Raw genomic sequence first — 26,829 nt, forward strand, 5'->3', positions numbered from 1 at the left:
AGATGACTGAGAACCAGTGCCATAGGAGACTGCAAGCCTCCATGCAGATGGTCAAAGAGATATTTGCCCTCATTGCTGAAGACCTCACCCCTGGCAGTCCTGTTCACCATGGTCTGTTCGTAACTTTAAAGGCCATTGTGGCATCTCATAAGTGTCTGCAAACCACAGCATCTCGCAGGTCATTGGTGCCATATTTGCAAGAGCTGGACATTCAATTCCAGATAAATGCGGCCTCACAGTTACAGGAGCAGTGAATTTTGCCTTCATCAATGAATACCTCAGGTGCAGGACACCATTGACGCATGCATGTGACCATCAAGTCATCGAGTGAGATACATTGATAAGAAAGACTTCCACTCCCTCAATGTGTAGCTTGTCTGTGATCACAAGAAGGACTTCTTGCATGTCTGCACGCACCTTCCTGGTAGCTGTCATGATTCCATCCTCCACTTGTCAGGCTGTCGCATCTCTTTACTCTACCCCCAAATTCTGTGGGTGGATTCTAGGGGACAAAAGATGGCCTCAGGCTGGAAGGGGATGGTGTTGCCTCCCTCAAGCCCCCCTTCCTGACCTCCCTCCCAAAGGTCTGCACCTCCATGGGTGCTCCCTTCCCTGCTGGCCTCTCCATCAAGACTCCCCAGCTCCTCTCCCCAAACTCCTGTGCCTCACCTCCCCTACCCACTGTGAGACCTCTACATTTACCTGGTCCTGAAGTCTACTCCTGAACTTAGAATCTGGGGACTACCTGTAGCCCCGGCAGTAACGATTGTTGTCTTTCTTTGACAATGCTGGAATCCTATGAGGGATGGCACTCTCATCGTCCTCAGCGATCATCTCATTCCTTGGCTGGCACAAGAGATAGCTGGAGGGAACCATCAATGATGAGGTTATCCTTTGAGTTTGAAGAAGACAAAGGAGGTGCAAACTCATCAACGATGAACATGGAGACGGTTACCTGTAGTCCCAGTCTGGATGCACAGAGTTGGAAATAGTTGCGGAATTGGAACTCATATGTTTTGGCATGGACAGATGCTGCTCTATGACATTGTTCACAGCAATAAGACATTGATGTTTATTTTCAAAAGTGACAGAAGCTCTCCAGATCAGGGCTCTCCAGCGAGTTCCTTCTCGCGCTGATTTTTCCAGCTCAGTTGATCCTGCACCGCTTCAGATTTCCCTTAAGCATGTCTTTGTAGCACTTGTGCGGCCGACCTTGGTTTCTTTTGCCACACTTATTCTTCGTACAGCAAGCTGCCTCAGAATGCAATGGTCCTCCATTCTAATTAAAGGACTTGGCTGCAGAGGCATTGGTCGAAATATTCCAGAACTCAGTGGATTCCGGGAGGGTCCCAGCGGTTGGAAAACTGCTAATGTGACTCCCCTGCTCAAGAAAGGAGGGAGACAAAAAGCAGGAAACTATAGGCCAGTCAGCCTAACATCTGTCATTGGGAAAATGCTGGAATCCATTATTAAGGAAGAAATAGCAGGACATTTAGAAAAGCTTAATGCAATCAAACAGAGCCAACATGGTTTTGTGAAAGGGAAATCATGTTTAAAAAATTTGTTAGAGTTCTTTGAGGATATAACAAGCAGAGTTGATACAGGGGAACCAGTAGATGTAGTGGATGTAGTTGGATTTCCAAAGGCATTCGATAAGGTGCCACATAAAAGGTTATTGCACAATACAGAAGCTCACAGTATTGGGGGTAATGTATTAGCATGGATTGAGGAGTGGTTAACACACAGAAGACAGAGAGTTGGGATTAATGGGTCTTTTTCAGGTTGGAAAGATGTAACTAGTGGAGTGCCACAAGGATCAATCCGAGGGCCTCAATTATTTACTATCTCTATTAATGACTTGGTGGAGGGGGGGCAGGGTGTAATGTATCCAGATTTGCTGACGATACAAAAATAGGTGGAAAGGCATGTTGTGACGAGGACGTAAGAAATCTGCAAGGGCATTTAGATAGGTTCAGTGAGTGAGCAAAAACTTGGCAGATGGAGTTTAATGTAGGAAAGTGTGAGATCATGCATTTTGATAGAAAGAATCAAAAGGCAGACTATTATTTAAATGGAGGGATACTCCAAAAAAGTGCAGCACGGAGGGATTTGGGTGTTCGTGTGCATGAAGCACAAAAAGTTAGCATGAAGGTGCAACGAGTAATTAAGAAGGCAAATGGAATTTTGTCCTGGCCTGTATTGCTAGGGGGTTGGAGTTTAAAAAGAGGGAGGTCTTGTTACAACAATACAGGGTATTGGTGAGACTGCACCTGTAGTACTATGTACAGTTTAGGACCCTGTATTTAAGAAAGGATATACTGGAAGTGGAGGCAGTTAAAAAGAGATTCACTGGGCTGATTCCTGGGATGAAGGGGTTAACTTATCAAGAACGGCTAAACAAGTTAATAGTTTATTCATAGAAGAATGAGGGGTGCTCTTATTGAAACGTACAAGATTCTAAGGGGGCTTGACAAGGTGGATGTTGAAAAAAGCAAAAAACTGCAGATGCTGGAAATCCAAAACAAAAATAAAAATACCTGGAAAAACTCAGCAGGTCTGACAGCATCTGCGGAGAGGAGCACAGTTAACGTTTCGAGTCCGTATGACTCTTCAACAGAACTAAGGAAAAATAGAAAAGAGGTGAAATATAAACTGGTTTAAGGTGGAGGGGTGGTGGTGGTGGGACAGGTAGAGCTGGATAGAGGGCCAGTGATAGGTGGAGATTGCCAAAAGATGTCATAGACAAAAGGACAAAGAGGTGTTGAAGGTGGTGATGTTATCTAAGGAATGTGCTAATAGGTGACATTAAGGGTAGAAAGCAGGACGAGCAATGTACAGGTAGTCTTTGACAGGGTGGGGTGGGGGGAAGGGATCGAAATAGGCTAAAAGGTAGAGATAAAACAATGGATGGAAATAAATTTAAAAATAATGGAAATAGGTGGGAAAAGAAAAATCTATATAAATTATTGGAAAATAGGGGGATCTGAAAGGGGGTGGGGATGGAGGAGAGAGTTCATGATCTAAAATTGTTGAAATCAATATTCAGTCCGGAAGGCTGTAAAGTGCCTAGTCGGAAGATGAGGTGCTGTTCCTCCAGTTTGCGTTGAGCTTCACTGGAACAATGCAGCAGGCCAAGGACAGACATGTGGGCATGAGAGCAGGGTAGAGTGTTGAAATGGCAAGCGACAGGGAGGTCTGGGTAATGCTTGCGGACAGACCGAAGGTGTTCTGCAAAGTGGTCACCCAGTCTGCATTTGGTCTCTCCAATGTAGAGGAAACCACATTGGGAGCAGCGAATGCAGTAGACTAAATTGAGGGAAGTGCAAGTGAAATGCTGCTTCACTTGAAAGGAGTGTTTGGGCCCTTAGACGGTGAGGAGAGGGGAAGTAAAGGGGCAGGTGTTGCACCTTCTGCGGTTGCATGGGAAGGTGCCGTAGGAGGGTGTAGGGGGTGATGGAGGAGTGGACCAGGGTGTCCTGGAGGGAACGATCCCTGCGGAATGCCGCCGGGGGGGGTGAAGGGAAGATGTGTTTGGTGGTGGCATCATGCTGGAGTTGGCGGAAATGGCGGAGGATGATCCTTTGAATGCGGAGGCTGGTGGGGCGATAAATGAGGACAAGGGGGACCCTATCATGTTTCTGGGAGGGAGAGGAAGGTGTGAGGGCGGATGCGCGGGAGGTGGGCCGGACACGGTTGAGGGCCCTGTCAACCACCGTGGGTGGAAAACCTCGGTTAAGGAAGAAGGAAGACATGTCAGAGGAACTGTCTTTGAAAGTGGCACCATCAGAACAGATGCGACGGAGGCGAAGGAACTGAGAGAATGGGATGGAGTCCTTACAGGAAGTAGGGTGTGAGGAGCTGTAGTCGAGGTAGCTGTGGGAGTCGGTAGGCTTGTAATGAATATTGGTGGACAGTCTATCACCAGAAATTGAGACAGAGAGGTCAAGGAAGGGAAGAGAAGTGTCAGAGTTGGACCATGTGAAAATGATGGAGGGGTGGAAATTGGAAGCAAAATGAATAAATTTTTCCAGGTCCAGACAAGAGCATGAAGCAGCACCGAAGCAATCATCGATGTACCGGAGAAAGAGTTGTGGGACGGGGCCGGAGTAGAACTGGAACAAGGAATGTTCCACATACCCCATAAAGAGACAGACATAACTGGGGCCCATGCGGGTACCCATAGCCACACCTTTTATTTGTAGGAAGTGAGAGGAGTTTAAGGAGAAATTGTTCAGTGAGAGAACAAGGTCAGCCAGACGGAGGAGAGTAGTGGTGGATGGGGATTGTTCGGGCCTTTGTTCGAGGAAGAAGCGGAGAGCCATCAGACCATCCCGGTGGGGGATGCAGGTGTAGAGGGATTGGATGTCCTTGGTGAAGAGGAAGCAGCTGGGGCCAGGGAACTGGAAATTGTTGATATGATGTAGGGTGTCAGGAATCACGGATGTAGGTGGGAAGGGACTGGACAAGGGGAGAGAGAATGGAGTCAAGATAGCAAGAAATGAGTACCGTGGGGCAGGAACAGGCTGACACGATCGGTCTGCCGGGACAGTCCTGTTTGTGGATTTTGGGTAGGAGGTAGAAGCGGGCCATCCGAGGTTGGAAGCTGAGGAAGGAGATGGGGTCAGTAACAGTCTTGAAAACAATGGCTTGTTGTTCAGTGGTGGGGTCATGGTCCAGGGGGTGATAGGAGGAAGTGTCTGTGAGTTGACGCTCAGCCTCTGCGAGGTAGAGGTCAGTGCGCCAGACACCAGCAGCACCACCCTTGTCAGCAGGTTTGATGACAATGCCAGGGTTGGACCTGAGGGAATGGAGTGCAGCAAGTTCAGAGAGAGACAGGTTAGAGTGGGTGAGAGGAGCAGAGAAATTGAGACGACTGATGTCACGCCGACAGTTCTCAATGAAAAGATCAAGAGAAGGTAAGAATCCAGAGGGAGGGCTCCAGGTGGAGGGAGAATATTGGAAGCAGGTAAAAGGATCCGTTGAACGGGGAGAGGACTCCTACCCAAAGAAGTGAGCACGGAGACGAAGGCGGCGGAAGAAGAGTTCAGCATCGTGCCGAGCCCGAAATTCATTGAGATGAGGGTGAAAGGGTATGAAGCTAAGTCCTTTGCTGAGCACTGAACGTTCAGCATCGGAGAGGGGAAGGTCAGGGGTATGGTGAATACACGGCCGGGGCTGGGATTGGAAGGCGGGATGGCGACAGAGGGACAGGCAAGGGTGGAGGATCCTGGATGGGCGTTGGTGTCGATGAGGTGTTGGAGCTTGCGTTCCTTTGCACCTGAAAGAAGGGGACAAAGTTTCTTGAAAAGTTGAAAAGATGTTTCCATTAGTGGGGGAATCTCGAACTAGGAGACATAGTCACAGAATAAGGGGACACTCATTTAAAACTAAGATGCAACGGAATTTTTTTCCCTCAGAGGGTAATGATTCGTCATTTATATAAAAAACATAGAAGACTATGTGGTGGGTAGGATTAGTAAGTTTGCGGATGACACAAAAATTGGCCAGGTGGTTAACAGTGAGGTTGAGTATCTTGGGCTACAGGAAGATATAGATGGGATGGTCAAATGGGCAGATAAGTGGCAGATGGAATTTAACCCTGAAAAGTGTGAGGTGATACACTTTGGAAGGAGTAATCTGACAAGGAAATATTCAATGAACGGCATGACACTAGGAAGTTCTGAGGAACAAAGGGACCTTGGCGTGTGTGTCCATAGATCTCTGAAGGCGGAGGGGCATGTTAGTGGGGTGGTGAAAAAGGTGTATGAGACACTTGCCTTTATCAATCGAGGCATAGATTACAAAAGTAGGGAGGTCATGTTGGAGTTGTATAGAACCTTGGTGAGGCCACAGCTGGAATACTATGTGCAGTTCTGGTAGCCACATTATAGGAAGGATGTGATTGCACTGGAAGGGGTGCAGAGGAGATTCACCTGGATGAAGAGAGGTTGGATAGACTTGGGTTGTTTTTGTTGGAGCAGAGAAGACTGAGGGGCGACCTGATCAAGGTGTACAAGATTATCAGGGGCATGGACAGGGTGGATAGGGAGCAGCTGTTCCCCTTAGTTGAAGGGTCAGTCACGAGGGGACACAAGTTCAAGGTGAGGGGTGGGAGGTTTGGGGGATTGTGAGAAAAAACATTTTTTACCCAGAGGGTGGTGACGGTCTGGGATGCGCTGCCTGGGAGGGTGGTGGAGGCGGGTTGCCTCACATCCTTTAAAAAGTACCTGGATGAGCACTTGGCACGTCATAACATTCAAGGCTATGGGCCAAGTGCTGGTAAATGGGATTAGGTAGGTAGGTCAGGTGTTTCTCACGTGTTGGTGCAGACTCGATGGGCCGAAGGGCCTCTTCTGCACTTTGTGATTCTGTGAATGTCTGGAATTCTCTACCCCAGAGAGTTGTGGAACTAAATCACTGAAAGTATTTTAAAAGGACGTAATTGATTTTTGAAATATAGGGGAGTGGAGGGCTATAAGGAGCTGGTACGAAAGAGGAGTTGAGGCCTGGGACAGATCAGCGATGATCTTATCGAATGGCAGGGCAAGCTTGAGGGGCCAGGTGGCTTACTCCTGTTCCTAGTTCTTATGTTCTTAATTACATGCCCTACCCAGCACACTTGTGCTTTCAGGAGCATTGCCTCAACACTTGTTGCCTGGGCTCAGTCTAAGATTTCGAGGTTTGTAGTCCAGTTTTGCCAGTGGATGCCAAGGATGGAGCGAAGAATACACATGCAAAATTGTTTCAACTGCCTTATGTGTTTGCGGTATAAAGTCGAGGACTCACTTCAGCTTTGTATCATCAGTGGAGATGCCTGATTGAACAATGCTGGAATTTGGCAAGGTATAGAAACTCAGTTTTTCCAAGATTCATGGTCAATCCGAACAGCTTTGTAGCCTCTGAAAATCTGTCAAGCATGACCTTCAGATCTCTCATTTTGGAAGCCATTAAGGCACAATCATCGGCAAAAAGGACTTCCTGGATGAGTTTCTCAGAAGTTTTCTTTTTTCCACTGAGACATTGTCGGTCAAAGAACGAGCTGTCAAGATGATATCAGCGATACACTCCCTCTTTGAGATCCTTGGCATCATGGCTAAGGCTACAGGTTAAGAACAAGTTAGACAGGACTAGTGCTAGAACGTAGCCCTGCTTTACTCTGTTTGAGATCTTAAAGCTGATGATTAGCCATTTAAAATGATCTGGCCCATCATGGCATCATAGAACAGCTGTATGAACTTTACATTTTTTGGGGCAAACATGCCATTCCTGGATTGCCCATAGGGCATCACTGTTGACTGTGTCAAAGGCCTTTGTGAGGTCAACGAAAATGAATTAACGGGCCATGTTCTGCTAGAGGCATTTTTCTTGGATTTGTCTCACAGTGAACATCAAATCCACTGTGCTGCGATCTGGTCGAAGGCAACCCTGAGCCTCAAGTGGATTTATTTCTGCCACAATGATAAGCCTGTTCAGGATGATGCAGGCAAAGATTTTTCCTGCTATGGACAGAAGTGAGATACCTCTGTAATTGCCACACTCTGCTTTGCTGCCTTTGATTTTATAGAGAGCAACAATCGTGACATCGTGAAAGTCATTTGGCATTTTTTCTTCATTCCAAGTGCACAAAAGGATATCATGGAAAACCTCTATCCTGCCAGGGCCTGCCACTTTGAAAATTTCCACTGGGATTCCATCTTTTCCTAAAGCCTTGCCTGAGTTCATCTGCTTAATGGCTTTCTTGATCTCATCAACAAAAGAAGGCAAGTCAAGCTTGTCAAGTACTGGCCACTGATGAATCTGCTTGAGGGCTGTAGGGTTGACGGTAGATGTCTGTTCAGCAGGCTGCTGATGTGTTCTGCCCATATGTCTTATTTCTGCCTGATTTTTGATCGAGGATGATCCATCCATCCGCTGAGAGTAACGATGTGGAGCCTGTCCTAGAAGGCCCATATAGAGATTTGATAGCACTGAAGGACTTTTTTGAGTTTTGGGAGTCTGCCTATTATTATAATTCTTCAGGTTTCCTTTCCCGCCACTTGTCTTGCATCGCACACGGTCTCTCTGAACTTGCTCTTCAGATGTTGAAACTTATCTCTTTTGGGGTGGAGGTTGGATTGTTCTGCCACTCCACATATGCTCTTTTTTTGACCTGCAGGAATAGAGAGATGTTTTCATCATTTTCATCGAGCCAGTCCTGATGCACTCGGTTCTTCAGTCCAAGAACAGTGTTTGCTGTTCCAGTGACAATTTCTTTAAACTTGCTCCACTTCTCGACACAGTCTCTAACTGGGGGGATGCCAGCTTTGAGTTTTTGATCAAGTGTGTAGCAAGCAATGCTACCCAGTTTAGCCATATTGTATGGGGCTCTGATGAAATTTGGTCACTTGCCCTGAGCTGGAGCAATTGGCAAGTTGAGAATTGCTTTGATTAGTCTGTGATCTATCCAGCATTCTGCACCTTGCATTGCATAGGTAATTCGTACATCCTGGATGCCTGTGATGCACAATTATGTAGTCGATTATGTGCCACTGTTTTGACCTTGGATGTATCCAAGTAGTCTTGTACTTTTCAGCTTGTCTGAACATTGCATTGGTAATGCAAAAATTGTGCTCAACGTTTTTGCTCAGGAGCAACAGGCCATTGCTGTTGTTTTCCAACCTCATGATACCCAGAACTCCTTACCAGTTATCTCTGACTTTCCCCACACGGACATTGAAGTCTCTCAGGACCATGAACTTATCATTGACAGACATGATCCAGATCCTCATAGAGCTATCCTTTCACGTCCTCGGGGTTGTTGAAAGTTGGTGCGTAGGCAGTTATAATGATCACATGATGTGCTCGGTTGAGTGGAAAACACTTCATGAGGCGTTCGCTGATCCAGATTGGAAGTGTAGTAATGTCTTCTATCAAAGATGATCTGATCGCAAATCCTACACTATGTATTCTGTCCTCATTCCCCATTTTTTCCTTCCAGAAAAAAAGTATAGCTAACTCCGTCTTCCTTTAGTGTTGAAGCAATAGCATGCTAATTCTTTGGATATCAGGACTGTTCTCTTTTCAGGTCTTGTTGTGTCATTTCTGTCCAGTAGAGTCTGGACAATCCAAGATCCAATGATAAGTTGCTTTTGTTTCTTTGATTTTGCTGTTATTCGACTGCTTAATGGATGATCTGCCAGCTGCGGGAAGCTAGCCAGACGTTTATAGGGCAGGCAATGTTTGGGGTACTTTTCTAACCCTCCCCTTCACAAAGAGTGGGCGTGCTGTCCTAGAGAGGGCTGCCCAGTCGTCCTTGATGCTGCCAAACTCCTCTGCTGAGCGGTCACTAGTACAAGGGCCACTTATGTACAGATTTGTGACTATGACCACTGGTGGTCACTTCCACCTGTGCTTTGCCAGGTCCCTTTCGCCACAGGACTTTGGAAGAAACAAAGATGAGTTTGCACAAAAACCTGTGCAAGAATGCCTTTAAAGTGGGAGAACCGTTGCACAGGAGCAATCCCACACTCTCAGCCCAGGGAGCCTGAGTTCAGTGGCACAGAGAACCGTTACGACTGAAGAATTCTTTGACTGCAGTGGATTTGTGCCTTGTCATACTCTTCATGCTCCACAGCGCTGTGCTGGACTGCCTTCTTGACCATTGAATCAATCAATCAATCAAGTGACTTCTTCTGCTTCTGTCCAGTCTGCCGGAACAGTCTTCGCATGCTAGAGATAGACAAATCCCAAACTCATCAAGGGTTTGAGACCCATCAGCTACTTTCACTTGGTTTAGCCCACCTGTCGAACCGGTTGCCTGTGGTGTGGCCATTGCCACATGCAAGCAACTTCTAGGACCCACAGGTGAGAGCTGGGTGTAAATGGGGACCAAAACAGGCAAACTACTCAGAGCACGACAAGTCTCCCCGTCTGAGGTACTACCCCGCCCTGAGCCCATACACCACTGAGGGGGAGGGAGGGAACCATCAGCTGGGGTGCGACTAGCATCCCCTCAAAACATCTCTATACCGTCGACACTGCTGTCCAGTCAAGGCTACATAGTGTGGCATGCATTTTGGATGTCATTGTGCATTTCCTGCTTGCACTCCAAGTACTGCTGCAAATGGCTCTACATCAGATTGACCACTCTCGATGGATGAGCAAATGTGCTCAAATCCCTGAATCATGGTGGTGCACATGAACTGAATACACTGGTCCATTCTCAACCCATGACCCTGCACTTCCTCAGGGAACTATGACATGTGGCAATAGATCTGTTGCTGGTCTATGTAGAGACTCCTCTCCTGTGACTCCTGAGGCCCTACATCTGTGTTCAGCGAAGCAGTACTGTCTGTCTGCAATTCTCCGAAGGGGCTCCCCAAAGCTACCTCTGCCTCTGATATATCCCTTTGCACATTAGTGCATGCTCATCATCCATTACTACCATATCTAACCACATGTAAGGACCCACTGAGGTGCATGTATCTGTGCTGGTGAAAGGTGCGCTGGTAAGATCTGGCACTGCTTGGCCTTTGCTTTGCTGTGGCTGTGCTCGGAGCAGAGATGATGAGGGATTTGGTCTAATTGCCTTGACATCTGTGTAAGTACGTTGATGGCATCCAGCTCCACCTTACAACCCCTCTCTCAATTGCTCCACTCTTGCTAAATTATCAGACTGTTATCTGACATTTAGGATTGGATGAACAGAAATTTCATCAAATATTGGGAAGATTGAAGCCATCATTCCTGGTCTCTGTTTCAAACTCAGTTCCCTAGCAGATAATTATCTGAGATTAAGCCAGTCTGTTTGCAACCTTGGTATTATATTTAACCTGAAATTAGTTCCAATCACTAAGACTGCCTATTTCCATCTCTGTAACATTGCCCTACTCTGCCCTTGTCTCAGCTTATCTGCATCTGCTATCCTCATTCATGCTTTAGTTACCTCTAGACTTTACTATTTCAGTGCACTCCTGGCTGGTCACCAAATTCTACCTTCATAAACTTGAGGTCCAGAATAGCCTCTGTGCACCTCTCTGCCTCTCCACCTGAAAGCAAGATGCTTCTTAAAATCATACCTTTTTGACCAAGCTTTTGGTCTTCTGATCTAATATCTCCTTATGTGACACAGTGTCATGTTTTTAATATAATGCACCTGTGAAGCGCTTTGGTGCATTTTATTCCATTAAAGATGCTATATGATTATAAATTTGCTGCTGTGGTAGAAAGTAAATAATGAAACTGCAGCCACAGTAATGGCTGCATGGTCTGCTTAACTCAGACCTGCAACTCTTTCAAGTACAATCACAGTTCTTGGTTTCCAGGAAACTCTTTCGAGTTATCAACAGTCACAGATTGCAACTCTTTCGAGTACAATCACAGTTCTTGGTTTCCGGGAGTGGGACATGAACCCACAACCCTCTGATTCAAAGGCGAGGGTGCTATGAACTGAGCCACAGCTGACACCACTTGCACAGTCCTGCCTCCATTCGCCTGTGGCTGCTAATTGGCTGCCAATCTTATCCCCAAGCTAATTAAGGTGTGCTCCCATCAAAGTTGGGGTCAGTAACTGATTCCCCGAGGTGGGGGGGCGCGGGGTGTGGTTCATGATCTGGAAATGGTCCTGATGCCTGTTGCCTGCTGTGGAAGGAAACTCCTTCCCTAAACTGCATGGTTGACTTCATCCCCTTGGGCAAATTAGGGGTAAATGACATCTTGCTGATGTTGTCTGTTACCCATGATTTTTTTTTAAATACCATAGTAGGTTGACAAGTAATTATTATATTTTCCAAAACAGATGAAGAAAATAATCCTGAGGTTTTGTAGAAGTTTTCCGAGGAAATGCAAGTTTTGTACCACAGATTTATTTGACATGGAATGTAAGCTTGCATAGTTGCTTGTGTGAAAGGCTGAATAGCAGAAGTGGTACACTATACACTTCGTGACACTCATTGATAGGTGGTTCACTTCTGCCATAGCAGATGAATTATATGCTTGGTTACAGTTTTCTTAAGTAAAGACAAAGGCCTGTGACTGAGCTTTTCACATTCAAGTGAAATGAAGCCACCTTGGAGCAGAGATTGGTTCAGTTCATAAGTATGCAACTGTTAGATGCTAATTGTTCTTTCTGTTTGCTTACCTTGTTTGGGCTGTTATTCTAAAACTGGCTCAGCCAGCCTTTTAGCTGATGCCACATTTCCATTTTTTCTCACAAGGGGCCGATGAGCAAATTTCAGTCTCGGTATTTGTTCACTCACCTTCACCAACTGTGAAAGTGGGTGAGAGTACGTGTTGGTGTGTGGGGTTGAGGCTGACTGAGAATCCTGAGACTAGGAGTGAGCCAGGCACACACACTCACTGACTCTCCCACACTCACTCACTCACTCCCCCCCCCCACACACACTCACTCACTAACACTCCCTCTCACCCATTCACTCTCTCCCTCTCTCACATACACTCACATACTCTCTCCCCCTCTGACATACACTCACACACACTCTCCCTGTCTCACTCACTCATACACATACACATTCTCTCTCCCTTTATCATACATAGATACTCATGCTCTCCCTCTCTCTCACACACACACACTCACTGTCTCTCTCTCTCTCACACACACACACATTCACTGTCTCCCTCTCACACACGCTCACTCACACACACGCTCACTCTCTCACACATACGCTCACTCACTCTCACAAATACACAGACACACACACTCACACTCTCATACACACACACATTCACTCTCTCCCACTCACACACACACACACACTCGCTCACACACACACACAGACTCTCCCTTTCTCACACTCACACACACTCTCCCTCCCTCTCACACACACTCACTGCAGCACTCTCTCTTCCTGGGCCTTCCCAACCATCCCCGCCCACTGCACCTTCGCTCCCAAGCCCACTGCACCTTCGCTTGTGGGCCCACTGCACCTTCACTCCCCGAGCCCCAGCAGCCCTTAGCACACCCACTGCCACCAGTGTTCCCTTCTCCTCCAATCAGAGACTTTCTCTGTCTCATTTGCTGCTGGTAGGCTCACTAGTGATAGGAGGAACAGCCCCTTGCAAAATTTTGAATTTCACTTACATGTCTTTTACCATCGTTTTGAAAAATCCGGGGGCCACATAGAGGGGCTTGGCAGGCCACCAGACAAAGCCCTATTCTAGAAATAGCACCCACTTGAAGTGTAAATTCTGACCCTGATCAACAATTACCAAGAACAAAAGGGGCAAAAGATTGCAACATTAATGCAAAAACGTTATGTGCATGTATGTGTTCCTGAACATGGGCATAGACTACGAGATTTATTTGCAAAATTACACAAAAATATATTTTGATACTTTGTAGTCAAAATTAATTACATTAAAAACAGAAGAAGAGTAGTAAAATATATACATATACAAAACATTACATAAACCAATAATTGTTTCATGTATACCAATAATATAATTAAAATATAGCACATCAAACTTTCCATGTTCCATTTTGTTAATTCAAACCTACTTCAATGTCACACTTTTTGATTACTTCACACTTGGCACCATGCGTTCTGATTTATTCAGTAACTACATAACGCACCTAGAGGGACAGACAAAGCAAAGTGGTACCTAATTGCTCCAGCACAGTAAAAATACCAGCCATTTTCTTCAGTGTCTGAAATTTCTATAAGTTCAAAATAATTTCCAAAATATAACAATGCCTAAGATTAAAGTTTTTTTCCCTCAAGGCATCCTCTATCAGCAAACTGCAGAACCAAACAGAGGGCCTGCAGCTTTGGAAGGAAGCAGCCCTACTGCCAGAAGTATTGGTCCAGATCCTGCTGAGATGTTCACTGCTATTGAGGGCCACATTGGTACCGCAACTTCCAGGGAGCTCACTTAGCTGAGATCCAGAAGTTGTGGTGCACTTGAATTGTCTCCAGAGGAGCCCATACGATGGTTCCGCCGGGACCTGTTATTTGGGGACTTGGACTGATTGCTCAACAGTTACATGACTTTTTATGTAGCTTTTTTTAGGGCTGCTTCTAGCAGGTGCAGAGCCTGCTCAGGAGCATATCCCTTTAAACCAAGAGTATTAAAATGCTCCAGCTTCCCTGGCTCCTCTCCACCCCCGGTTCCCACACATCTCTAGCTCCTCAGTCCCACTGAAATTGGAAACAGGGGGGTAGGTAGGGGGACGTGCTTGGGAAAAGAGCCGGATTTGGTGGGGGGATGTTGTAATTAAAGCTACATCAAATAACAAATTATAAAGAGTCAAAAAACACTTATCTGTCATTGAGCTAAATACAGAACTCAAGGGGCATGTCTTCAGCTTCTGACATCTAAAGGGGACATGGCTCCACCTCTCCAATGACTTTGTTGTTGGATAGACGCTAGAGACAGGAGAGCAAGTTCCCACTGTAGACTACGGCCAAGGTAGGGTCATACTTCTTCAAGCAAGATCTAGACCATTATCTTTAATAATATAAACGGTGGCCACAGCTGTGAGCCACTCCTGTGGAGGGGAAACCCATCTCGACAGGATGGCCGGCGGCTGCCGTTGTGACCCACTGATGGCTGTGGTTCCAGTTGAGGTGTTGAAACAGGTGTTCTCATGAGCTGCCCAGGACAGCTGGCAGCAAGCCACCTCCAGGCACCTGACAGGTTTGATCTAGCCTATCAGCCTTTTCCGTTTTTTTTCAGGTTTACTAAGAAACATAGAGAAACAGATGAGAATCCACGTATCAGGACAATCTTATAAAAGTCATTTTTATTTAGATTCTATGTTCCTTAGATGACTAGACCTGGAAACTGCTATTGTCAATAGCAATTGTGGTATTTGAGGGTTGCTGAAAAGTAATTTACTGAGTGCTTGCTAACTCACTCAACAACTATTTTCCAAATATTCCAAAACTGATGTTGATTGAAATGCGGTGCTGAACATTGCAGCACTCAAATGAGGGTATTTTATGGAGCCCATAAGAGCGGGAGAAGTGGCATTGGGAGTAACTTAATAAGGCAGGATGTAAAATTTCGATTTCCCGACTGCAGGTCAAGATGCAGAGAAAATTCAGCGGCGTGTTTGTGGCATGTCGAAAATTATGTCGGCCTGTGAAGTGTTCGTACTTGTAATACGTTTGCATGTCATGAATATTCATTAACCTGAAACAGTTTTCAATAAAGTCCAATCCTCGGGATAAAGTCAGCGGTGCACGAGAATATCATGGCACTCAGTTCACAATTATTTAAAGGTGAATGCACCTGTTGGCTCAGTGCAGTTGTGACTAAGGCAAGCAGGTTTCCATGTTGAACTCTGTGATACAAGGCGGTGGGTGGTGAAAGATTGGTGTTCCAGCAGAGGCAAGTGTGGTGGAGGGAAGGGATGGTGAGCCCGGGGTGCTGTTTGGGTGCAGGGAGGTGCAGTAGAGGGAAGGGAAGGCAGACAGAGGGTGCTTTCTGAGTTTTTTTTAATCCATTTACGGATGTGGGTGTCACTGGTGGGGCCAGCATTTATGCCCATCCCTAGTTGCCCTTGAGAAGATGGTGATGAACTGCTTTGAACTGCTGCCGTCCATGTGGTGTAGGTATACCCATAATGCTGTTAGGGAGGGAGTTCCAGGGTTTTGACCCAGCGACAGTGAAGGAATGGTGAATATATTTCCAAGTCAGGATGGTGAGTGGCTTGCAGGGGAACTTCTAGATGGTGATGTTCCCATCTATCTGCTGCCCTTGTCCTTCTAGATGGTAGCGGTTGTGGGTTTGGAAGGTGCTGTCGCAAGAGCCTTGGTAAGTTCCTGCAGTGCATCTTGTAAATGGTACACAGTGCTGTTACTGTGCATCGGTGCTGGAGGGAGTGAATGTCTGTGGAAGGGGTGCCAATTAAGGGGGCTGCTTTGTCCTGGATGGTGTCAAGCTTCTTGAGTGTTGTTGGAGCTGCATTCACCCAGGCAGTGGAGGGTATTCCATCACATTCCTGATTTGTGCCTTGTAGATGTTGGACAGGCTTTGGGGAGTCAGGAGGTGAGTTACTCGCCGCAGGATTCCTAGCCTCTGACCTGCTCTTGTAGCCACAGTATTTATAATGCTAGTCCAGTTCAGTTTCTGGTCAATGGTAACCCCCAGGATGTTGATAGTGGGGGACTTAGCGATGGTAATGCCATTGAATGTCAAGGGGTGATGGTTGGATTCCCTCTTGCTGGAGGTGGTCATTGCCTGACACTTGTGAGACGCGAATGTTACTTGCCACTTGTCAGCTCAAGCCTGGATATTGCCCAGGTCTTGCTGAATTTGGACATGAACTGCTTCAGTATCTGAGGAGTAGTGAATGGTGCTGAACATTACGCAGTCATCAGCGAACATCCCCATTCCAGACCTTATGATGGAAGGAAGGTCATTGATGAAGCAGCTGAAGATGGTTGGGCCTAGGACACTCCCCTGAGGAACTCCTGCAATGATGTCCTGGAACTGAGATGATTGGCTTCCAACAGCCACAGCCATCTTCCTTTGTGTTAGGTATGACTCCGACCAGCGGAGATTTTTCCCCCTGATTCCCATTGACTTCAGTTTTGCAAGGGCTCCTTGATTCCACACTCGGTCAAATGCTGCTTTGATGTTAAGGGCATTGACTCTCACCTCACCTCTGGAGTTCAGATCTTTTGTCCATGTTTGAACCAAGGCTGTAATGAGGTCAGAAGCTGAGTGATCCTCAGACCTTGGCAGAACCCAAACTGTGCGTCAGTGAGTAGCTTATTGCTAAGCAAGTGCTTCTTGATAGCACTGTTGATGACCCCTCCCATCAATTTACTGATGATCAAGAGTAGACTGATGGGGCTGGGTTGGATTTGTCCTGCATTTTCTGTGCGGGACATACGTTGGCAATTTTCCACATTGCCAAGTAGATGCCAGTGTTGTAGCTATACTGGAACAGCATGGCTAGGAGAGCGGCAAGCTCAGGAGCACAAGTCTTCAGTACAATTGCCAGAATATTGTCATGGCCCATAGCCTTTTCAGTATCCAGTGCCTTCAGTCGTTTCTTGATATCACATGAAGTGAATCGAATTGGCTGAACACTAGCATCTGTGATGCTGGCGACCTTCAGAGGAGGCCAAGATGGATCATTCACTCGGCACTCCTGGCTGAAGATTGTTGCGAATGCTTCAGCCTTCTCTTTTGCACTGATTTGCTGGGCACCCCCATCATTGAGGATGACGATATCTGTGGAGCCTCCTCTTCCAGTAAGTTGTTTAATTGGCCACCACTGTTCACCACTGGATGTGACAGGACTGCAGAGCTTAGATATGATCACTTAGCTCTGTCTATCACTTGTTGCTTATGCCGTTTGGCACACAAGTAGTCCTGCATTGCAGCTTCACCAGGTCGACACCTCATTTTTAGGTACGCCTGGTGCTGCTCCTGGCATGCCCTCCTGAACTCTTCATTGAACTAGAATTGATCCCCTTGCTTGATGGTAGTGGTAGAGTGGGGAATATGCCTGGCCATGAGGTGACAGATTGTGTTTGAGTGCAATTCTGCTGCTGCTGACGGCCCATCGCACCTCATGGATGCCCAGTCTCGAGTTGCTAGATCTGTTCGAAATCTATCCCATTTAGCACAGTGCTAGTGCCGCACAACACAATGGAGGATACCTTCAGTGTGAAGACGGGACTCATAAGGACTTCAGGAAGAAATTGGTGAGCAGAATGAGCAGACAGGTAGCAGAAAACGGGAATACACATGCAATCAAAAGATACTGCAGGATTTGGATAAACAAAAACAGACCTAATGGTTTACTAAAAGTGTGGATGCTTCTAGATGAAGTAATTTAAAGGCCAATTACATTTTGTGTTTTGAAAGGAAGATTTGCATTGATATAGTACCTTTCATGATCCCAATATCTAAACCCTTTACACCCGTTAGAAGTGATGAAATGTAGGAAGTGCCACAGTCAATTTGAACACAGCTAACTCCCACAAACAGAAATGTGATAATCTGTTTTTGCGATGTTGATTGAAGGATAAATATTGGTCGGGACACCTGGGAAAACTTCCTTGCTCCTCTTCAAAATGGTGCTATGGGATCTTTTACAATAATTTAAAGAGCAAGTGGCACTTCAGTTTAATGTTTCATCTGAATACAGCACCTATGACAGTGCAGCATTGGAGTATCAGCTTAGGTGTTGTGGTCAAGTCTCTAGACTGGGACTTGAACTTTCAACCTTCTGACTCAGAGGCAAGAATGCTACCAATTGTGCCACAACTGATACCTAGTTCCAAGTGGAAAGAAAAATTGATAAGTTTGTTCAAAACACTGGTTAGGCCACAATTAAGAGTACTGTGCATTTTTGGCACCCTATTATTGAAAGGATATTATGGTCATAGAGAGTGTAAAGCATAGATTTACTGGAATGATGCCAAGGATGAGAAATTGTAGTTTAAGGAGACATTTGAGATTTTGGGACTACTTCTGTTAGAACAATGAAAACTAAGATGAGAATTTAGAGGTTTAAAAAAAATAATCAAATATTTGAACAGAGAGACTATTTCCTATAGTTGTAAAGCCAGTGATGGGACTCATAAGTTTAAAATTATTGACAAAAGTGAGGAGACAGTTTTGGGAGAAATTTCTTCATGGACACCCATGAAATGCTTTGCTGCAAAGGTGCTTAAGGCAGAAACAATTGCAATTTTTAAGAAAAATTAGATAAATACTTGGGGAAGAGGAAGATACAGGGATATTGCTGCAAGTGGGGAGAGTGTCGAGTACAGGGGTTAGTTTTAGACTGCTTTAGGAGAGAGCTAGTAAAACATAGTTAGCTGAATGTTCACCTGGCGTGTAAACCTCTCTGGTACAAATGTGTGTTCCTCATCCCCTGGTCCTAGCGTCAGAGCTTCAGGAATCTGAATAGAAAATTTATCTTTCTTTCCTCAGTATTGCCGTATTCCTTAGCAATGTTGCTTAGTTAGCAGATGCATTGACATCCCCAATCGTATTTCAGCCTTTTGATTATCAGGAACTTGTGTTAAATCGCCTGGCTCACTGTGTGAGAGTAAAAATTGATTCGTTTGTCGATATGTTAAGGTGTTTTTGTAAACCGAAAGTAAGCCTAGTTAACGCCTAAAACCAAACAACAGCAATATCCGAGCTATAGAGAGCATTTAAAACAGAAATAAACCACAAAGTATTGGCATGCAAAAGTCCAAGACAGAAAAATGAATTTTATACTCAGTACACTGTGTGCTGCATCTGGTTATCCCGTGCAATATAATTTCTGGATCCTCCACAATTGGTCCACGAACATCTGTCAAAGTCTTTAAATACAGTGCACAATTACTGACATTCACAATTATTGCATAATATACATGACATTGAAAGGTGGTACTGTAACTTGCTAAATCACACTTGGTTCACAAAATGCATGAGTAAGGATGGCTATTCCTTAATTGTTGCATAATTGGAAATATGCCTAAAACTTTGTATAAGGTAAATATCTCATGAATCTCCACAGACAAGATCTTCCTCAACTCAGATGGCCTAGTACCATTTAACAAGTACCATTGAAGCAACCCAGTTCTACTTTTCACATGGTACTCTCTCAGGATTTATCAAATATAACTGAATATCCTCCTCATAACCGCCCAAATTATAATCCAAGAAAGATCTTGAAAGAACCCAGTCTTTGCATCATAACCTGTTGTTGTGGGCATAGGTAACTTCCTCTGTGTGCCTTTTTTGCACCAGATGTCTATTATCACTACAACATAATATTTCCATTCGGCTATCTGCACCTGCAGTTCACAAACCTTATTTACCACACTACATGCACAGTGAACCCAATTTAGACCTTATTACATTTACTCTGACTCCACCTATGATCATACTTTTTCCTACTCTAATACGATCTGCCTCTTCCAATTCTCTGTGTACTTTGTTTATTTCTTTCTAATATTACCTTCTAGTTCCTAATCGCCTGCCAAGTTAGTTCAAACCCTCCTCAGTACATAAGAACATAAGAACTAAGAGCAGGAGTAAGCAATTCAGCCCCTCGAGCCTGCCCCGCCATTCATTACGATCATGGCTGATCTCATTTTGGCCTCAACTCCAATTTCCCGCCCTCTCCCCATAACCTTTCAACCCATTACTAATTAAAAATCTGCCTATCTCCTCCTTAAATTTATTCAGCGTCCCGGCATCCACTGCACTCTGAGGTAGTGAATTCCACAGATTCACGACCATTTGAGAAAAGTAATTCCTCCTCAGCTCTGATTTAAATCTGCCACCCCTTAACCTAAAACTATGGCCTCTCATTCTAGAATGCCCCAGAAGGGGAAACATCCGCTCCATATCTACTTTGCCCATCCCCTTTAGCATCTTATATATCTCAATTAGATCTCCTCTCATCCTTCTAAACGCTAGCGAGTATAGGCCTAAACTGCTCAATCTCTTCTCATAATACAAGCCCCGCATCTCTGGAATCAATCTAGTGAACCTCCTCTGAGCTGCCTCCAGTGCAACTACATCCTTCCTCAAGTAAGGGGACCAAAACTCTGCACAGTACTCCAGGTGTGGTCTCACCAATGCCTTGTACAGTTGCAACAACACTTCCCTCTTTTTATACTCTATTCCTTTAGCAATAAATGCCAAAATTCCATTTGCCTTCCTTATTACCTGCTGTATCTGCATACTAGCTTTCAGCAATTCATGCACAAGGACACCCAGATCCCTCTGCACTGAAGCATTCTGGAGTTTCTCTCCACTTAAATAATAAGTCATCTTTTTATTCTTCCGACCAAAATGGATAACCTCACACTTATCCACGTTAAACTCCATCTGCCAAATTTTGGCCCATTCACCTAACCTGTCCATATCCACTTGTAAATTTCTTATTTCTTCGTTGCAACTTAATTTCCCACCTATTTTGGTGTCATCTGCAAATTTAGTTATAGTACCTTCTATCCCTGAATCCAAGTCATTAATATAGATTGTAAATTGTTGGGGCCCAAGGACCAAACCCTGTGGCACCCCACTAGTTACAGCTTGCCATCCAGAAAAAGACCCATTTATCCCTACTGTCTGCTTTCTGTTGGTTAGCCAGTCCTCTATCCAAGCTAATATATTACCCCTAACTCCGTGACCTTATCTTGTGTATTAATCTATTGTGCGGCACTTTATCAAAGGCCTTCTGGAAGTCCAGATATACTAGATCTGCAGGATCCCCATTATCCACTTTGCTTGTCACATCTTCAAAGAACTCTAGCAAATTAGTCAAACACGATTTACTCTTCATAAAACCATGCTGACTCTGATGGATTGCATTTTGACTTTCCAAATGCCCCATTACTACTTCCTTAATAATGGATTCCAACAATTTCCCAATGACAGACGTTAAACTAACTAAACTATAGTTTCTTACTTTCTGCCTTCTCCCCTTTTTGAATAAGGGCTTTATATTAGCATTTTTCCAATCCACTGGAACCTTTCCAGAATCCAGGGAATCTTGGAATATTATAGCCAATGCATCCACTAGCTCTGCTGCCATTTCCTTTAAGACCCTGGAATGTAGGCCATCAGGTCCTGGGGACTTGTCACCCTTTAATCCCAATAGTTTGTTCAGTACTTTTTCTCTAGTGATGGTGATCTATATCCTCTGCACTACCTGTTACTATTGGGGTGGTACTAGTGTCCTCCACTGTGAAAATTGAGGCAAAATATTGATTAAGCGTCTCTGCCATTTCTGCGTTCCCCAGTATTAACTCCCCAGTCTCGTCCTCCAAGGGACCAACATTCACTTTAGCTACTCTCTTTCCTTTTATATACTTGTAGAAGTTTTTGCTATCAGTTTTTACATTTTGCGCTAGTTTTCTTTCATAATTTACCTTTGCTCTTTTTATTATTTTTTTAGTAACCCTTTGTTGATCTTTAAAAGTTTCCCAATCTTCCAGCCTGCTACTGACCTTTGCAATTTGGTATGCCTTAGTTTTTGCCTTTAAGTTATCTTTAACTTCCTTGCTTAGCCATAGACGCTTTTTCCCCCTCTTACCATCTTTCTTCCTCATTGCGATATATTTTACTTGGGAGGAATTGAATATCTTCTTAAATATCTGCCACTGTTCATCAACTGTCCTACCTTGTAGTCTTCTTGCCTAATCCACTAGGGCCAGGTCTGCCCTCATATCTATGTAGTTACCTTCTATAATCACTTACGTGCGATACCGCAAGTAATCTGGAGATTGTTACCTTTGAGGCTCTGCTTGCCAGTTTCTTTCCTAGCTCCCCCTGTAGGACCTTATCCCTTTATCTATCGTTAGTAGCTATATGGACCATGACTGCTGACTGTTCATCCTCCCCCTGCCCCCTGTGCACTGTGCAGCTGCTCAGTGACATCCTTGACCTGGGTACCAGGAGTCAACATACTATCCTGGCTTCACGTCAACAGCTGCAGAAATATCTGTCTGATCCCCTATAAAATTCCCTAACGCTGTTGTTTTTCCAGTATTTCTCCTGCTGTCAAAAGACCATAAGACATAGGAGCAGAAATTTGGCCATTCGGCCCATCGAGTCTACTCCGCCATTCAATTATGGCTGATAAGTTTCTCAACCCCATTCTCCTGCTTTCTCCCCGTAACCTTTGATCCCCTTACCAATCAAGAACCTATCTATCTCAGTCTTAAATACACTCAATGACCTGGCCTCCACAGCCTCTTCTGTGGCAATGAATTCCATAGATTCACCACTCTGGCTAAAGAAGTTTCTCCTCATCCCTGTTCTCAAAGGTCTTCCCTTTACTCTGAGGCTGTTCCCTCGGGTCCTAGTCTCTCCTACTAATGGAAACATCTTCCCCACATCCACTCAATCCAGGCCTTTCAGTATTCTGTAAGTTTCAATCAGATCCCCCCCTCATCCTTCTAAACTCCATCGAGTATAGTCCCAGAGTCCTCAAACGTTCCTCATGTGTTAAGCCTTTCATTCCTGGGATCATTCTCATGAAGCTTCTCTGGACCTGTACAGCTGAGGCAGCAGTAGTGTCATGAGCTAGACTCCGGCTTCACATGCCAGAGGAACATTACTTTCATCAGTATTTAGAATGGAATACTGGTTGGAAAGTGAGATGCAGTCATGACTCCTGCACTACTTGCCTGGTCCTTCTTGACTGTGTAGTGATCACCCATTCTCTCTCTGCTTGCGGGGGTGACCACATCTATAAATGTGTTATCCATGAAACACTCATGGATGCACCGCAGTGGTGCCAGCTTCTGCTCAAGTTCCAAAGCCTGGAGTTCAAGCTGCTGCAGCACATGTGATTGCCCAGGACACAAAAAGCGTCTTGAAGCTCCCACGTGGAATAGGTTGCACAATTTGCAGGACCGTGCTGTCCTGCCGTGCCTCTATTTATTAGACAATTAAACTTGCGACTTAAATAAATACTCACCAGCTACTCACCAATCAGTTGCTCTTCTTGTGCTGACATCCCTTTATTTTATAAGGAGGTTTAACTGAAATGTTTTACTTAACTCTTAATATCTAAAACCTTACATTTTAATTTACTGAAATGTTCAGTGTTACTATCCCTCGCCATTTAATTTTAACTTTATCCCCTAACTTTGATTAATTCATTGAACACTGATGGTAAATTATCAAATTAGTCTTAATTGTTTGCTAATTAATTAATCTAGTCTTACTTAAAGTTGATTAAGTAACAATATATCAAAATAAATATTCAAAGCTTACAACTGCACTTACCCCATGTGACTCTTGTCCTGCGATGTCACTTGCGATATATCCCCGCCTCTTGCTGCTGCTCCTGCTTCCCTCTCTGCTATGATGCTGCCAGTGTTTCTTGTTCTGTTTTTAAAAGCTCCACTCTTTTGTTGTGCTTTGCTTCTCTGCTTCTGCTGGCTCCCTGTGCTGTTTTTAAAAAGGTCTCTTTTCCCACTTTGCTTTGCTACTCTGATGATGCCAGAGTTTCCTGTGCTGTTTTTAAAGGTGTCTCTCTCATGTGCTTTGCTGCTCTTCAGCTGTTGGTGTTTCCTGGCCTATTTTTAAAGATTCTTCTCTCTCACTGTGCTTTATTGCTCTACCCTTGCTTGGGTTGTCTGCTATTTGGCTGTCGCTGTCTGAGTGTCAGTATTATTTTGCCTGCCTCTGCCTCTCTCTCCCCCTCCCATTGTTTTCTGCTCTGCTTCCTTCCCCATTCTGCAGAGCATCCAGTAAGAGAGCTCAAAGTTAGAAACGTTTAAAGTTATGTTCAGCTTTACTAAGTGATTAATTCTATCTCATGTTTCACGGGTCTTTGATCCTGGCTGAATTGCAGTATCCATTTGTAACCTCCAGCGCTAACCTTGGCAGAGGTTCATGTTAGTGCTAGTTTTGGTTGGCAGAGTAAGTGAACTGAAACATTTACTGGGATCGGCCATATTTGATTCTAGTTTTTAATCTAGGATTGTTTTAAGTATTATTGGGGTGAAAAATTGCCCCATTATTCTGCAGTCACAGGAGTGACAGCTGAAAAACCGGGGAGAATTTTAACTCGGTGGTAGTAAACTAAGTTATATTAATTCAGCTGTGTTATGTATCTTTCCTGATTTTCACTTCCATTGATTTCAATCTCAATTTCACTTCCATTGATTTCAATCTCAATTTCACTTCCATGTATCCATTTCAACAGGTCTTCCAAGGGGTATAGCTTTTGTCTGTTGGTGTTAGGTGGTTAATTTGTTTCAATTTAGATTTTGGTTAAAAATTAACTGGTGAAATGGCACAGGACTTGGTGTTTAATACGGCACCAAGGTTAGAAAATGGTATGTATGCAGGACTTGTGAATTGCATTGTCAAGATGACGTTTTATGCATGCTTGGTACAAGATTTTCCCAAAACTGATCAAGCTGGCTACTTCTACAATGTAGGGAAGGTGCAGATCATTTAAAGAAAAAGCCTACCAGACAACTAATTTTGCTTTATTTCTTCTGGCTTATTTACAGTTATTTTGCTTCATTTACATCTGGCCTGTCCCTAGCATTGTGACCTACAATGCCTTCAGCCCACAGTGTACTCCCCATGTTGGGAATAGTATCATTCTGAAATAAACCAACAATCCAGAAGCTTATTCCCTCTCCAGGGCTCCACTTGAGTATTTTTAAAATATTCTAACCGTCTCCAGTCACTGCTCCATCTGACTTTCATCTTTTTGACTTTCTATCATTTCCCACTGCTCATCAGCAGCACAAAAAATTTGCTCTTTCTCAGTCCACTTACAGTCTGCTAACAGAACAAATAGAAAGCCACATGCAACAAACTCAAAAAAGAAAAAAAAACAGCTTCCCAACTGTAAAGAAAACAAAATGGCAACTAACAGAAACAAAAAAAAAGTAAAGAACCTGAAGGCCTAAGAGTGGACTGTAAATATGAGTGTCCATTATGTAATTGACAAATTATACATAGGGAATAATTTATTGACTGAAATGTGACAGATTGTAAATAAGGAATAATTAATTAACTGTAATGGACTATAAATATGGAGTCATTCAATATATATGAGTGCAGTAAGTGTGGATATAATGGTGCTTGAAGATAGAGAAATACTTAATCAAAATTTTTCAACAGCATTCACAAAAGAAATAATGTAAGAAATGCCAGCTATGCGGGTATATTTCAAAGGTGAATCTGAACAAACTAGAAAGTTTTAAAATCCAAAGACAGGACATATTGGCTACTTTTTGAAGTTCAAGGTAGGCTCCTGGGTCTGATAACTTAATCCCAAGATTCTCAAGAAATTGGTACAAATGATTTTGAGTCCTCTTGTGGATATTCTTCACTGTACTTGGGCTAAATTTCAAGAGGATTGGAAAATAATAAATATATGTCTCATCTTCATAAAAGGGCAAGGGATAAATTTTCAAATTATAAAATTGTAAGCCTTACTTCCAGTGTTGAGAACGTGTTTGAAAGTATCATGTAGGATAATATAAGGGGCATGAGCTAATGCAACACAATCAGGATGATTTTCAAAGTCAGAATCATGCCTGACATTCATTGGATTTCTTTGATGAGATGACAACAACTACTACTTTTTTATTAAATAATGCTATTATTGTATTTTAATTCGTAAAACATTCAATGCCGCTTCACAGGAGCACTGTAAAACAAACCTCGATACCAAGCCACATAAGGGCAGATGACCAAAAGCTCCATCAAAGAGGTAGGGTTTGAGGAGTGTCTTAAAGGAGGAAAAAGATGATGAGAAGTTCAGGGATGGAATTCCAGAATTTAAGCAGCTGAAAGCATAGTTCCAAGTGGTCAAGTGATTATAATTGAAGATGCTCAAGAGGCCAGCATTGGAAGAGCACAAATAACTTGGGAGAGTTGTAAGACTGGAGTAGATGTCAGAGATAGGGTGGATTGAGGACATGGAAAGATTTGAAAACAAGAATGTGAATTTTAAAATTGAGGTATTGCTTAACCAGGAGCTAATGTAAGTCAGTGAGCACAGGAGTGATAGGTGAACATGATTTGGTGTGAGTTACAGACAGTAGAATTTTGAATGACCTCATTCTCATACAGACAAAATATAGGAGGCGGGCCAGGAATATGTTGGAACAGTCAAGTGTAAAGGTAAAAAGGGCATGGATGACGGTTTCAATAGCAAAGGAGCAGAGATAGATTTGGCAATGTTATGGAGGTGGAAATAGGCGATATCCGTGATGGTACGGATATGTGATCGGGAGCTCACCTAAGATCAAATATGGCTTCAAGGTTGTGAATAGTCTGGTTCAGCATCAGACAGTTGCCAGGGAGAGGGATGGAATCGAAGGCTAAGAAATGGAGTTTGTGGCAGAGACCGAAGACTTTGGTCTTCCCAGTGTTGAG

At 44.2% G+C, this 26,829-nt stretch overlaps 1 protein-coding gene across 2 annotated transcripts in view; it reads left to right on the forward strand.

Annotated features, from left to right (window-relative positions):
* Positions 1-26,829, forward strand: part of LOC144683961 (androgen receptor-like) — a 314,903-nt gene that overhangs the window by 135,494 nt on the left and 152,580 nt on the right. The window lies entirely within an intron of this gene.

The sequence above is a fragment of the Cetorhinus maximus genome, chromosome 8 (genome assembly GCF_964194155.1).
Source record: "Cetorhinus maximus chromosome 8, sCetMax3.hap1.1, whole genome shotgun sequence".
Lineage (NCBI taxonomy): Eukaryota > Metazoa > Chordata > Chondrichthyes > Lamniformes > Cetorhinidae > Cetorhinus > Cetorhinus maximus.